The following is a 15,186-nucleotide window of genomic DNA, read 5'->3' as shown; positions in this document are numbered from 1 at the left end:
GTCCTATAATGCAAGAAGGGTACGAGACTCCAACTTATAAGGTTCATGTGTGAATGCTCTGGAGTTTCATTTGAAGCCCTGTCCCATCTCATACTGCCAATTAAAATAGGAGTTACTCTGTTTTCCACTGGTTTTAAGTTACCAGGGGGTGGGGTGGGGAACCAAGTGGAGCAAGTTCATGACCCATCAGGGAAAAGCATTCCTTTCTGTGGACTTTCAATCCTTGGCACTCTCTGAGCAGAGACTCCTATTTCTGTGGATAATAGGAGTGGGCCATCTAATACACCTACTTGATTTCCTTCCCACCATTAGCCACACTCTGCACCTCTCTGCCCTCAGTTGGTTTTTCCTCTGCAATGTGCTTGCTGGTCTGAAAACTTCCTCAATAGCATGTAACGGGATAGCTCTCGTAACCCGGCCTCATGGAGCAACCTGAGCAGGCTTTCTTGTCTGGAACAGTATTGAGAGTGCTGGCTGTGCTTCATGGCCAGTAGCCCTCAGGACTAGGGTTAGAGTCCCCAGGAATGCCCTCTGGGTTGTTTTATCCTGGTGGGGGTTAGTTTGAGGGTAGGCTGGTGATGTGCCTCAGTGGTACAGCATTTGCCAAGCATCTACGTGGCCCTGGGTTCGTTCAATCTCCAGCATCGCAATAAAAAACTCTTGAGGCAACTCTGAAATGAAGATGTTCCACTGTGTCCCTGAGAACACCTTCCAGAGACAGTCTGGAAGTCCTGTTCTGTGGGGCACATAAAGGGAAGGGGGCAAGTCTGCTTTCCCCTCAATGCTAACTCTGGAAATGGGAAACTCAATGCTATCTGGAAAAATGGGAAAGTATATGCACTGGGCCCAAAAGCTCTAAGTCTCTTCAGCCCTAATAGAAGCAGGTAGTAACATGTGTGACTGCAAAATCAGCCCCAGTACAGCCCAGGCTGCTCCTCCACAGGGAAAGCCAAGCTCAGCCTGAGCTGCGGAGGACTAACCTCCTCAGCTGGGTGGAGGGCTGGAGGCTGTCTACTCCCAGCCTCTCTGAAGTGTACTGCATGGCTCTCTGATGCTCTATGAAGGCACTGGAACCTTCTGCTCCTGGTCATGGCTTCTCACAGCCTTCACAGGTCATGGGGCGGAGCCCAAGGCCCAGCTAAGCCAGATATCCAAGCACATCGCAGAAACACTCGACCCTTCCAGGGCTTCAATATGTGTCTGGACAGCCACCACCTCTGTGAGGAAGACCAGAGAAGCCCTGGACTGTGACACCGGGGTAGGAAGACCCTTACCTCATTGTTTCGTGTAATACAATTGCCCAGAAGTAAGAGATAGCTTTTTCTATTTTAAAGAGAATTAAAAATGAAGCTCAGAGAGTTTAGGTTGTTTGTTCCAGTTATCCCAGCTAGTAAATTCCAAAAAGACATTCATATTCTGTCTGTTCATCAACCTTCCCAACTGCTAAATGCAGCAAAAACGCCTGCTTCTGACCTGAATAAGATTCATGGTCCCAGTTGTAGGTTAACTAGAGCATTTTCTAGAAAGTCTTTTAACCCCTCATAGAGGAATATTAATATTTTTTTTTCCTTAATGTGAGCCCCCTCAATTAGTCATGGGACAACCTAACGTTTGTGGCTTTGCAATGGCTGGATTATGCACTAAACAGGGCTACCCTGCCATTCAACAAAAGGAGAGACACAGGCAGGGGGTCAGTGGGCCTCCGCGATCTGGCTGAAGGAATGGTTAGGGCCAGACTGTGAGAAAGTGAACACTGCTCTCTGTAGGGAGAAAGGATGATCCTCCCCCAAGAAAGTAAATAAACCATGATGGCAGAGGAAGCAGTGAGCCTGATTTCACAATCCTGCTTTTAGTTATATAACCAAGGATAGGACTATACAGCTTTTCCTGGGGCACCCACCAACACCCCCTCAGGAGAGGGTATGGCTGAATTCTAGGCAAAGCTTTGGTTCCCTTTAGGGGGAACTGCTGGGGAACTACTTCCTGTTGCTGCCTCCCCTCTACCACGCAGCCCACAGGAGTCTCTGCCAAAGCCCTTAGGCTTGACTGCACAACCACCCACCAGTGACCTTGGATAGCCATCTGGGCTGGGCAGTGACCCTCCTGTCTCTCTCTACCCAGAGCCCTTGACCTCTGTCTCAGGCTCTTTGTCCCTCACCCCAACTCGGAGCCAAGGTCTTTATTTGCAGCCGTCCTTAGTGGAACCTGCATAGGTTGTTGGACCACAAAGCCCTTAACCAAACTGACCACTCCCTGCCTACACATTTCCTATCCTTTTGGGCTTCTTAACCACAGAATCATCCCATAATACAGCTGCAAGGAAACTTGCCAATTGTCAGGGCTGACTCCCTCATTTTACCAAGGAGGTCCAGGGAGAGGACCCATTTTAATTGTTGAGCTGAGACTTGAGCTGAGTCTTCTTCCTAGGCCCTTCTCTTTCAACATCACCATCACTCTGTTACTTCTCAAAGGAATGAACTGATTGGTAGGATCTGTGACCTTAGCAGAGCTGGGCTTTGAGCACAAGATTCTAGAGGCCCCTCAAATCGCATGCCCTCCACAGCAGTGCTCACTCCAGTCCCAAGTGGCTGTGCTCTGTGCTCTGTCCTCAGCAGTGGTGGCCAGCACATACTGCCCACTCTTATTTTTACACTCAGCTGTGCTCATGCTTTTGAGTCTCTCTGCAGGAGAACTGAGAAACAATCTGAGGACAGCCTCTATTGTTCACTTATCTGAACCTGGGCCAAGATACCAGAAAAAAAAGAATCAAGGTGAGAGGTGAGCAGTGACCATGCCTGGGCATGTTTGCTCTTCAATGGATGGGTGAAGAAACATTCACATGGTGACAGAGGAGCTCCCTGTGGGTCCCACTTGAGTGAATGTGGATGTTAGGCTGGAACCTAGCACCACCCGAGGCTCGGGAGAGGCACTCCACTTCCTCCCATTGTCAGGATGCCCTTTCTCTAAAGGTCCCTCTGCCCACAGAACCCTCACTCAGGGCTCACCACGGACATCCCCACATCTGTAAGCCTGCAGCCAGCCTGCTTAAGGCATAGCTGAGAGGCAGTGGGATCACCCAGGGAGCATGGGAGTAGTTTGTTGTGGATGGTGTTGGGTTTCGCTCCCTTGTGGAGCAGTTATTTTCTGTGGAAGGTCTTCTTTTTCTGGAAAGAGGGGTGCAGTAGTAGCTTGGAGTCCTCACTTACAGGCTGGGCTAGTTTATCCCGTGGGTGATTCAGACCAGCTTGGCCCATACGCTACAAACCCGGACATAAAATCATGCATGCCAGGCACACTCGTGCCTCATGGGTCTTACTCTTCTCTTGGCTTTCTGCAGCCAGCCCAGATCCCTAGCTCCCCAGGTATAATGGAACATAAGGCCCTCTTTTCACCTAACATTCCCTTTATCTTTAATGCTTTATTTTTTTTTCCATAGCACATTTCATCTTCTAGTAGAATTTATATCTTACAATTTTATTTACTGCCCCCACCAAAACAAACAAAAAACACTACAGACTCAATGAGGGCACATTCCCTGCTGTGCTCCAGTTTCTAAGCATTGTCCACAATTCCCAAGAAAACATGAAATCATCACATGACCTTCCTCAAAATTGAAATTTGGGAAAGAAAAATTTTGCTGAACACACACAGTTTTGTTTTGTGTTGTTTGTTTGTTTGTTTTCCCCCTCTTTCCAACTAAATCAGCCCAAGTGGGGCCAGTAAAGGCTCCTCCTCTCTGAAAAAAGCAACCATCACACCAGAAAACAATGTTACTCTCTGGGGTGGTGTGGCTTCCTGAAACTGTTTATTTTCGTTTTTGCAGAAATCCGAGGAGGCTGCAGAGCAGCACAGGAAAAAAAAAAAAAAAAAAAAAGCATAAATCTTCAAATGTCCGGCTCAACAATTTCCCACAGTACAGGTCATAAATTGCAATAGAGGCACTGCCCTGAGGTTATGTGCCAGAAGCATGGGTACCCCTTCTCTTACACCCACACCCCGCCTGCTGAGCCCCCAAATCCTTCAGTACTAGCGGGGGCGGGGGTGTTCAGGGGCGGATCTAGGCCCTGTGGAGCCTCAAGTGTAAACAATGGAGGTGGGAGTGGGGAAGAGGCGGGGCGAGCCAGCAGTTTAAGCAGGATGGCTTGGAATAAACCTGAACCTGCCAGAGAGGGAGGCAGACCCAACTCGGGTCTCTGCCGCGCTTTCCTCAGATGGCTCACAGCCCCTGGCTTCTAGGACACTAGAACTCTTAACCTCCGGCCTGTCTCTTCTTGCTTGCGCCGCGCGCTGTGCTGCTCTCCCGAGGGAAGTGGAGAGGGGCGGGTGCTGGACAGCGATGACAATTAGACATCTTTCAATGTGATCAGTATTAGGACTTGAGTGACAAGTTCATTTCACTGTGGAAGCGAAACGCACCCCTGGAAGCAAGGGGACCCGTGTGCATTCCTCTGTCAGCAGCCCTGGGATGCCCACCCTCCGTCCCGGCCCTGGAATTCCTAACCCAAAGTCCCAAACCGGCTGAGGCCTCTTCCCCCGGGATGCGTGCACTTGCGGGCCAGACTCCGGATGGCTGTGTGCGAGGGGCGCCAAGCAAAGCCCTTCGATTCTGGGAGATAGCCGGGGGTGACTGGCCCCAGAAGTATGAAGTGACCTGCAAGTCCTACTGCACTCTTGGCGCGAAGGCGCAAGCGGACCGCGATTCCCAGCCCTCCGCCCTCCGCCCCCGGTCCTAGGAACGCGGGCCCTGGCTGTCCTGGGAGCTTACGGTCTCGGATTGCGGGCTCCGGAGGCGGCAAGCGTGCGGTCCCTCCGACTCCCCAGCTCGTCCTGGGCCGGTCAGCTGGCCTCCGGGGTACTGTCTCCGCCCAGACCCGGCCTCTGACACAGGGGGGCGTTCCCTAGCCAGGCCTGCCCTGGTTCTGTCCCGCCCCGCCGGGTTACCTGAGCGACGCCAGGAAGTCTCACCTCCCCGACCATCCATCTGCGCTTGGGAAAAACTCTCTTCTTAAAGGGGCTGTCCGGGGACCCGATACAGAACTGGAGACAAACGCTTATTTATTTATTTAAAATTAAAGTTGTCGATGGACCGTTATTTTATTTATTTACATGCTAGGTAAGCACTTTCATCTTTCTAGCAATTCATTGTTATTTGTATTTTACAAACGTACTGGTCTGTGATGAATATAAAAGCAAGTCTGACTTTCAACACAATCTGAGAAGCACTAGTCTGACCCACTCTGAGGGCTTGATGGTGAGGACTAATGACACTGCGAGCTGGGAGAGCAACTGGGAGTGAATCAGCTTCCAGACAGAAGGAGGTCGGGGCCCAGACATGGGACTCCTTTGGCTTTGGTTTAATCTCCAGATGGACACTGTTAGAAAACTTGCCCATTCACCTCTCTCAATATCTCTCCTTATCTCCTGAATACCCTGCCAACACCCTCACGTACTCAGAAGTACAGTTGTTTCAACCAGAGATTCTCAAGATCTCATCAGACAAACCAGTCCCCTAGGATGCCTTGTACAGGGCCTGTGATCAATTTTAAGCTTGGATCTTCAGCACAAATAACTTCAGAATAAAGCTTACCACCACCACCAGCCACCCACCCTTGGTCCCCAACCTTCCTGCTTATCCTAGCTCAAGAACTCTCCATTTTAAATTAATATAGGCAGTTTGGGGCCATCAAATACATTCAACTCAATCCTACCCACAATCTTTGCTCATATGGTGCCTCAGGGCAGGATACCCTCCTCCATCCAAACATGGAATCTCCTGTGCTTTAGTTCCACACCCTCCCACATACGCCTTCTCTTGCACCTGCAGTCTCTGGCATCTCTGTATTCCTTCAAATCTTGCAGTCTGGGAGAATTTCCTTCCAGCCCTCCAAATTGTTCAATTTGGACAGCTCTGCCTCTGGCCATTTCACCGAAGAACTCAAATTTGTTACTCGTAAAACTGAAGTGATGATGAAAATATTCTAAAAGTAGATGCAGGCGATGGATGCATCACCACAACTGTGAATATACTAAAACACACAGAATTGTACATTCTAAGAAGGTGAATTTGGGGCTGGGAATGTAGCTCATTGGTGGAATACTTGGCCTACAAAGATCTCTAGCACTGCATAAATAGATAGAGTGATTTTTTTTTTTGGCACTGGGGATTGAACTCAGGGACACTTGACCACTGATCCACATCCCCAGACCTATTTTTTTGTGTTTTATTTAGAAACAGGGTCTCATTGAGTTGCTTAGTGTCTTGCTTTTGCTGAGGCTGGCTTTGAACTTGTAATCCTCCTGCCTCAGTCTCCTGTGCTGCTGGGATTACAGGTGTGTGCCACTGTGCCCGGCTAAGAGACTGAATTTTATGGTATGTAAATTACATTTCAAGAAAGCTGTTATTTTATTTAAAAACAAAACTGTCATCACATGGCAACCTCACTTCTCACTTCAGTATCTTCATATCCCCCTCCTTGGTTAACCATCCATTTGGCATAGGCTATAAAATTTAAAATAGTTCAAGATATCTCCAAGTTCAACTCACATATTGGCCATTGATAAATAATATTTTACTTAGAGACAGGGTCTCACTGAGTTGCTTAGCACCTTGCTTTTGCTGAGGCTGGCTTTGAACTCATGATCCTCCTGTCTCAGCCTCCTGAGCTGCTGGAATAACAGGCATGTACCACCAAGCCAGATAGACTTCCCCATTTTTGGTGAAAAGCCATTGAAAGGTTTATGGACCAAGAGTAGGTATAGCATGAGCTCTAGAATAAGTTACATTTTTAAACAATCCGAACAAAGACTGTTCCTCCGTATAAACTTCTAGAGAGTTTCCAAGTGCTATAGTTTGGATCCTGAGCATACCCTAAAAGCCCATTAAAGGATTGCTCCCCAGCGTGAGGCTGTTGGGAAGTGGTAGAAACTAGTGAGGTCTTCAGATCTTTGGTGCATGCACTTAAATGGATGTGGGCCTCAGTGCCTTCTTCCTCTCCTTCAAAGTCTCTGACCATAAGGTGAGCAGTTTTGTTCTATATACAGGCCCACCATTATGTGCCACCTCAGGTCCAAAGCAGTGGGACAAACTGATCACAAACTGAAACCTCTAAAACTATGAGCCAAAATATATCTTGTGGGGGACAATTTTGGACAAAGATTGTAGATTCACCCCTGATTCACCAAAAAGGAAATTATAATTTGTTTATGCAAAAAATGTACAATAAAAATCTAATCATGAAGAAATTAAGAAACATTCTACCAAATAGCTGGCCTGCACTCTTCAAAAATGTCAATGTCATGGGTTGGGGATGTAACTCAGAAGTAGAGTGTCTGCTTAGCACACGTGAGGCCCTGGGTTCCATCCCCAGCACTGCCAATAAAAGAAAAGTTAGTGTCAGGAAAGATAAGGGAAAGTTGAAAAACTTCTTGACTGAAGGCCAGGTGCAGTGGTACACACCTGTAATATCAGCTACTTCTGAGGCTGAAGCAAGAGGATCACCAGGTCAAGGCCAGTCTGGGCAACTTAGCGAGACCCTGTTTCAAAACAAAATAAAAAGTGCTGAAGATGTAACTCAGTGGCAGAGCACTTGCAGAGCATGTGTGAAACCCTGAGTTTAATCCTTAGTACCAAAAAAGAAGAAAAAAGAAAGAGACTGAAGCATCATGAAAACTAATAGTGATACTATTCTACACTGAATCCTGGACCAGAAAAAATGTTTCTATAAAGAATATTATTGGGAGGCTGGGGATGTGGCTCAAGCGGTAGCACGCTCGCCTGGCATGCGTGCGGCCCGGGTTCCATCCTCAGCACCACATACAAACAAAGATGTTGTGTCTGCCAAAAACTAAAAAAATAAATATTAAAAATTCTCTCTCTCTCTCTTTCTCTCCCTCTCTCACTCTCCCTTAAAAAAAAAAAAGAATATTATTGGGGGCTGGGGTTGTGGCTCAGTGGTAGAGCGTTTGCCTAGCACGTGTGAGGCCCTGGGTTTGATCTTCAGCACCACATAAAAATAAACAAATAAAGGTATTGTGTCCAACTACAACTAAAAAATAAATATCTAAAAAAAAAAAAAAGAATATTATTGGTCTGGGTGCAGAGGCATACCCTTAGAATCCCAGGTACTCAGGAGGCTGAGGCAGAAGGATCTCAAGATTGAGGCTAGCCTGGGCAATTTAGCAAGACCCTGCCTTAAATACACTTGATCTTAGCCAAAAGGCCGAGAAGCGATAACCCTGCCTTAAATATAAGAAGGGGCCAGGCGCAGTGGTGCATGCCTGTAATCTCAGTGGCTTGGGAGGCTGAGGCAGGAGGATCTGGAGTTCAAAGCTAGCTTCAACAATTAAGTGAAGCTCGAAGAAACTCAGTGAGAGTTTAGAGACCCTGTCTCTAAATAAAATACAAAAAAAAAAAGGGCTGGGGATGTGGCTCAGTGGTTAAGTGCCCCTGAGGTCAATCCCCGGTACTAAAAATAAAAACAAATAAAAAGGGATGGAGATGTGGCTCAGTGGTAGATGACCCCTGGATTCATCCCCAGTACTGTCATTAAAAAAAAAAAAATGTGGGCAGGAGCTCAGTGCGAGAGCACTTGCCTAGCATTTGTGAAGCCTGGGTTCAATCCCCAGTATTGCAAAATAAATAAATAAATAAAATTATTGAAACAATTATAAAAATTTTAAGAAGTTCTATAGATTAAACAATATTATTATATTAATTTAAATGTCCTGATTTTGAGTTGTTTCCTATATGAATATTGCCTGATCTTAGAAAATATACACTTAAGTATTGAGTAATAGGATATCATGACTGAAATTTACTTGGATATGGTTCTGTGTGTATGTGTGTGTAAGAAGTTTTAAATACTGGAAGATCAAAAATTTATTTATTTTAGTTTCCTAAGGAAAACCCCATGAAAATAATTATAGGTGGTGGTGGGGACATTATCAATTTTACTAGCAGAAAGTAATTAGGACAAAAGGAGAGATGTCAACACATTTTTTGGAGATGGATAGAATGATTAATTTAGCATAACATTTAAAGCTAAAAACTTACTATGGCTAAAGCAAACAGATTCTCATGTTAGACTTGTAGGGATCAGCAAACTACAACTCTTGAGCTAAATTCAACTCACAGGCTATTTTATAAATAAAGTCTTATTGGAATACACTGTGTTCACACTTACATGTTTATATACTGCCTATGGCGCCTTTCAAACTAAAACAGCAGAGATGAGTAGTTGACGCTGAAGCTCAGAATCTTTATTATCTGGCTCTTTGCAGAAAAAGCTTACCAACTTCTGCTTTAGAGCCCTGAAAATTTTTAGAAACTAGAGGTATCAGGAAGCTGTGAAGGCAAGGGGCAGGGAGATGTTGAAAGTGGGAATCTGCCTTAGGCCTTGAGGGTCCCTGCTTATTAATGCTGGGTATTCATTCGAAGAATGCAAGAATCTGATTTGCATTCTCTGACTCCTACCCAGGCCACTTCTTAGTCTTGTATTTGCAGAAAGCAACATTGAAGGTTGGTGCAATGCCACCCTACCCATCTCCTCAGAAAAAGAGTGGATATCTTCTGTAACAGAACTCTCTATGTGTGCAGGTATCTATTTGGGGGCCTTTGTTCCTGTGGGACTTGTGGCAAGGGAACTAACAGGAACATGAAGCTTTGGCTACTGCTTTTCCATGAATGATAAAGTTCTTTGTCTCTGACCTAGGAGTCTCTTATCTTCTGCTGTTATCCATGCAACAGTAACAGGCTAGGCTTATTAGTTTGGACATAAACTAAAATCTCTAGACACTAGTCTTGATAATGGGGATAAAAACAGGAGGATTAAAACAAAAAAAGTCAAACAACCTGATTCAAAAATGGGCAAAGGATAGACATTTGAATAAACATTTTCCAAAGAAGATATACAAATGGTCATTAAACCCATTTAAAAAGATGCTCAATATCACTAGTCATTAGGGAAATGCAAATGAGAACCATGAGATAACACCTCATACTTACTAGGATGGCTACTATCAAAACAGTGGAAAATATCAAGTGTAGGTGAGAATGTAAAGAAACTGGAGTCCTTGTGCATTGTTGGTGGGAAGGTAAAAACAGTGCAGCCAATGTGGAAAACAGTAGGACCCTTTTCTCAAAAAATTAAACAGAATTATTATCTGACCTAGAAATTTCACTTCTGGATGCTTACCAAAAGAATTGAAAGCAGGATCTCAAAGATTAATTTCATATTCAAAGTAGTAGTATTTTTTAAATATTTTCTTTAGTTGTATGTGGGCACATATCTTTATTTTTATTCGTTTATTTTTATGTGGTGCTGAGGATAGAACTCAGGGCCTCATGAATATGAGGTAAGCGCTCCACCGCCAAGCCACAACTCCAGCCCCAAAGTAGCATTATTAACCTTAGTTAAAAAGTAAAAGCTACCCAAGTGTTCATTGAGGGATTAATGGATAAACAAAATATGCTATACCCAAACAATGGAATATTATTCAACTTTAAAAAAGAAGAAAATTCTGAAACATGATACAATATGGATGGACCTTGAAGACATTATTCTAAATGCAATAAGCCAGTCACAAAAAAGGTGACTATCAAATGGTTTCATTTATATGAGGTACTTAAAGTTATCAAATGCATATAGAGAGAAAGTAGGGGTCCAGGGAAGGAAGGAATGAGGAGTAATGTCTCATGGATACAGTTTCAATTTTGCAAGATGAAAAGAGTTCAGGAAATGGATGGTGATGATGGGTGCACAATATCATGTACTTAATGCCACTGAATTATACATTTAAAAAATGGGTAAGATGGAAAAATTTATCTTATATATATTTTACCAGAATTTTAAAAATATTGGATAAAAGAGAACAGAAGGATTAATAAGAAGATGTTATATCCCCTGTTCTTTGTCCTTGCCCTAAGCCAAGGACTACCAGTCCTCCTTGGCGGACCAGAGATTTATTTTCTGGAAACTGAACTGAGGAATACGAGGCACATGTAGGACAGGAGCAGGGATGATACACCCAGCAGAAAACAGGACAATCAAATAAAGTCTTTGAACTAGGCTTCCTTAGCCCCTTCCCACTCTTGGGTTCGCAGAACACTGCTCTCTCCAGGTAGTAATCCCCAGGGAAGGAGAAGTATGAATTTCTGAAGTGAATGAGCAGATTCAGAGAATATAACCACAGGTAATGACACTTGGGGTCCCATAACAAAACAGATGTCTTCCTGTCAGACCACCCTCCACTGAGGTCAACAAGGGTTCCACACAGAACGTTCCAGTGCCTCACTTCTAAATAGTAAAGGATCACTGCACACTTGATAAAAGCCACTAATATGAAAGGCAGAGTCCAAAATAGAGGAAAAAGTGTTCCCAGTCATTCAAAACAAGGCAAAAAGTAGAAAAGTCTTCAAAGAAAGGACAAGACATGAGGATATGCATTGCATCTATAAAACAGGGTGGGGAAAGAAACACTTAGAAAATTAGAAAACACTTTTTGAAATAAATTTTAATAGAAAGGTCAGAAAACAGAGTAATTAAGAAAAACACAAATCAAAGAGATGGACAAAGGGAGAAAAAAAGGGGCAGGGGAGAAAATCATAAGTTCTATCCTGAAGTCATCAGACTAATGAGTTCTATAAGAGAGAAATAAGGGAGTTATTAAAGAAATAATCCAAGAATATTTCCCAGACCAAAGGACAGGATTCTCTAGATTGAGAGGGTGCATTCAAAAGTCAAAAAAGGGCTGAGGATATGGTTCAGTGGTAGAGCACTTGCCCGGCATTCAAGAGGCCATGGTAAAACACACACACACACACACACACACACACACACACTCATGTTAAAAAATCCACACCAATTCAAGTTGTGAAATTTTAGAATACTAAAGAAAAAAGAAAAAGAAAAGATCCTAAAAGTATTTAGAGAGACTGACAATAAAAAACCAGGTTAACACAAAAGACTCAATATCAGAATGACATCAGACTTCTCATCAGCAACAACTGATGTTAAACAATAGTGAAGCAAAGCCTTCTGTGGGAGAGTATTTCCAACAAAGAATTTCATAATGAAGTGTGAGGACAAATTAAAGGCATTTCCACATATGGAAGGACTAAAACATTTTTATATCTCATGTACTGTTCTCTTTGGAAACTACTAGAAAGAAGATAGGCTCTAGCAAAATAAGGGATTTGGGAAGCTGGGGATATAATACAGCAAAGGACAATTGTGCAGCAAACTTTGAGGGAAACCTGTCCAGATCAGAAAAGGAAGATAAAGGGCATCAGGAGGCAGATCTCTAGGGGGAAGACTGACTGAATTAACTGACAAAGTTAAAGTTTTTGGAAAATAATATAAACAGACATTTGTTAGAAATGATGGCATATTGGTGAGAAAACTAAGGAAAGTACATAGAATACTAAAGAAGAAAAGATTAACTATAGGAAAAACAAAATTGCTTAAGAAAATGTAATGATGGTACACTAGCTTTTAGTGGACAAAATTTATACAATTATGTAGACATCATTAATTTAGTAAATATTATTATTATTATTATATTGAGAGGATGAAGTGGGAGCAGCAGGGGTGGGTATAAGAGAGTTAAGCCCTTATCTACTATAAGGGAAAATCAATTTATAGTGTGTAAAATTGACCATGAAATAATATACTTAACATGAAAAAAATGCATTATAAGTATATTATTTAGATATACAGTAGGTAAATACCAAAAGTCTCAAAAGTAGAATGGGAAAAATGAGGGACAAAGGATTATTTTTTTATTCTAAGTCTTGGTTACTTCATATATTTTAAACCATGTGCAAGAATAAAAATAAAATTTAATTTTAACATACTATTTTCTGAGGCCATCAGTCACCCTCATCTTTGTTGTTTTCTCCTCTAGAGTGTCCTGCACCCTTCCAAATCCCAGGTTTCAGGTCAGTGCTACTAACCTGCTCTTTCTTTCTGCTCACGTCAAACTTTTCCTTCATTGTTAATCACCACTGGGTTTCTGCCCTGCATTTTCTCCTTTCTGGAAACATTCCACATGTGCCAATAAATTCCTTACCAGATGACAATTTAAAGATCATTGAGAGTCAGGGGTGTAGGTTAGTAGTAGAGCACATGCCTAGCTTGTGTGAGGCCCTGGGTTCAATCCTTATCACCACAGAAACATAACAGATCAAGGATTATATCAGACTTTAACTTAGATTCTCAAAAGGGCACAGCTATAGCTACTACTTATTACAAAAGTACTATCTACTTCAAAATGAACAGATTGAAAATCCACAGGGAGATTGAAGGGGTACCAAATGGTTGGGATACCAAATGGACGTTTTACCAAATGTCCTAAGGAACGAGCATTTTGTAAAAATGTCAGTTGCATAAAATTGTCTCAAACCTGTGTTTGCTCATCATTTCTGTGATCAAGTGTGGTTACCAACTGCCTGTGTTCCTATGGTGCTAACCAATCAATCAAAACACAAATTAAGCAGAATCTATAGTTCCTAGAAACTTATCCATGTAAAATGGGTTATATAAGTTACACAGACTTTTGGGAGATATCAGAAATGATAAAGTAAAATAATATATCCCATATATAATCACTCCAAATAGATAATAATTTTGAGATCCCTGACTGTATTATCTTCTCAGGAATTCAAGGACAATGACCAACAATGTAATAGTGTGAAGATCAAAGTCAATTGAAGAAAGTGAAGGAGGTAGTTTGTAAACACAGCAGCAAATTGTGGCAATTTGTCACAATAAATAAAGGCCCTCTTGAGCCCCCTATGGACCTGCATTGGGCACTGCATTGACTGTGCCCTAAGAGAATCATGTGCTTGTTCTTGGTTTGCAGAGGATTGGGGTACTGTTATTTAAGCTTCATATTTTAATCAGAGTCAATTGTTTAAAGTATCAACTAGCTCTACAAAGTTTTAAAGATAATTCTTAAGGCTGGGGTTGTGGCTTAGTGGTAGAGCGCTTGCCTAGCATGCGTGAGGCAGCACCACATAAAAATAAACAAATCAAATAAAGACAATTCTTATCTCCCCATCCCCATTCCCTTTTTTGAAAAGCAAAAACCACATTTAACCCTTTTAGCTGTTTCTTTTTTTTAAACAACATCACAGTGAGTGTCTTTGTACTCTTTTTTATTTTATTTTTAATATTTATTTTTTAGTTGCAGTTGCACACAATACCCTTCATTTTATTTATTTATTTTTATGTGGCACGGAGTATTGAACCCAGGGCTTTGCATGTGCTAGTGAGCGCTCTACTGCTGAGCCACAACCCCAGCCCTTTAGCTGATTCTTTTGACATCTCCCTCCATATCTCTAAATAACATGCTTGTAGTATTGTTTTTTTTTTTTTTTTTTTTTTTACTTTTTGATTTTTTGCAGTGCTAGGGATTGAACCCAGGGTCTTGCACATGCTAACAAGCATTCTACTGCAAAACAAAAACAAAAACAAAAACATCGTTTTGTTAAAACCTCATTTTAGGCACTATATATGGAAGGCCTCAACAAATTTGGAGATCAGCTCTTTCTTCAATTGACCTTAATACCTAGATGATTTCCCATACTCTTCCATATTCTCAAAATAGTTCATTTCAGTCATATGAATATTCAGTGTTATTATAATGAAGGCAATTCAGGACTGAACTACAGTAAACTATGGTTTATTTTTCTTTCTGATATTTTGTTTTCCCTAGAATTAATATTTAAAATTTTTTTCTTGGTTTTCTACACATATATTAGTCACTACCTCAACACCAACTTCTTTACCAGTTATTTAATTTTGCCCTTCATAATAAATTCATTGAGGGCCTGGGGGATGTGACTCAAGAGGTAGCGCGCTCGCCTGGCATGCGTGCGGCCCGCGTTCGATCCCCAGCACCACATACAAAAAAAAAAAAAAACAAACAACAACAAAAAAAAAAAACAAAGATGTTGTATCCGCCAAAAACTAAAAAATAAATATTAAAAAATTCAAAAAAAAATAAATTCATTGACATCTGATTTTCTTCAGTTTCACTTTTTCTTTTCTTTTTGGTACTGAGTATTGAACCCAGGGGTGCTTTACCACAGCTGCTACATCCCCAGCTCTTTGATTTTTTATTTTGAGACAGGGTCTCACTAAGTTGTTCAGACTGGCCTCAAACTTGCAATTCTCATGCCTCAGC

General features: G+C 42.4%; 1 protein-coding gene across 1 annotated transcript in view; it reads right to left on the bottom strand.

Moving 5' to 3' along the window:
* Ephx1 (epoxide hydrolase 1) overlaps window positions 1-4,890 on the bottom strand; it is a 36,519-nt gene extending 31,629 nt beyond the window's left edge. The window contains exon 1 of the mRNA XM_046419402.1: window positions 4,766-4,890. The gene's annotated coding sequence lies outside the window, so the exon portion shown is untranslated. The remainder of the gene's footprint in view (window positions 1-4,765) is intronic.
* Between the last annotated feature and the right edge of the window lie 10,296 nt (window positions 4,891-15,186).

This window comes from Marmota monax, unplaced genomic scaffold, assembly GCF_021218885.2.
Source record: "Marmota monax isolate L192 unplaced genomic scaffold, Marmota_monax_Labrador192_F-V1.1 WCK01_AAM20220418_F8-fsc00153, whole genome shotgun sequence".
In the NCBI taxonomy this organism is placed as follows: domain Eukaryota; kingdom Metazoa; phylum Chordata; class Mammalia; order Rodentia; family Sciuridae; genus Marmota; species Marmota monax.
This window is presented reverse-complemented; position numbering and strand designations above follow the sequence as displayed.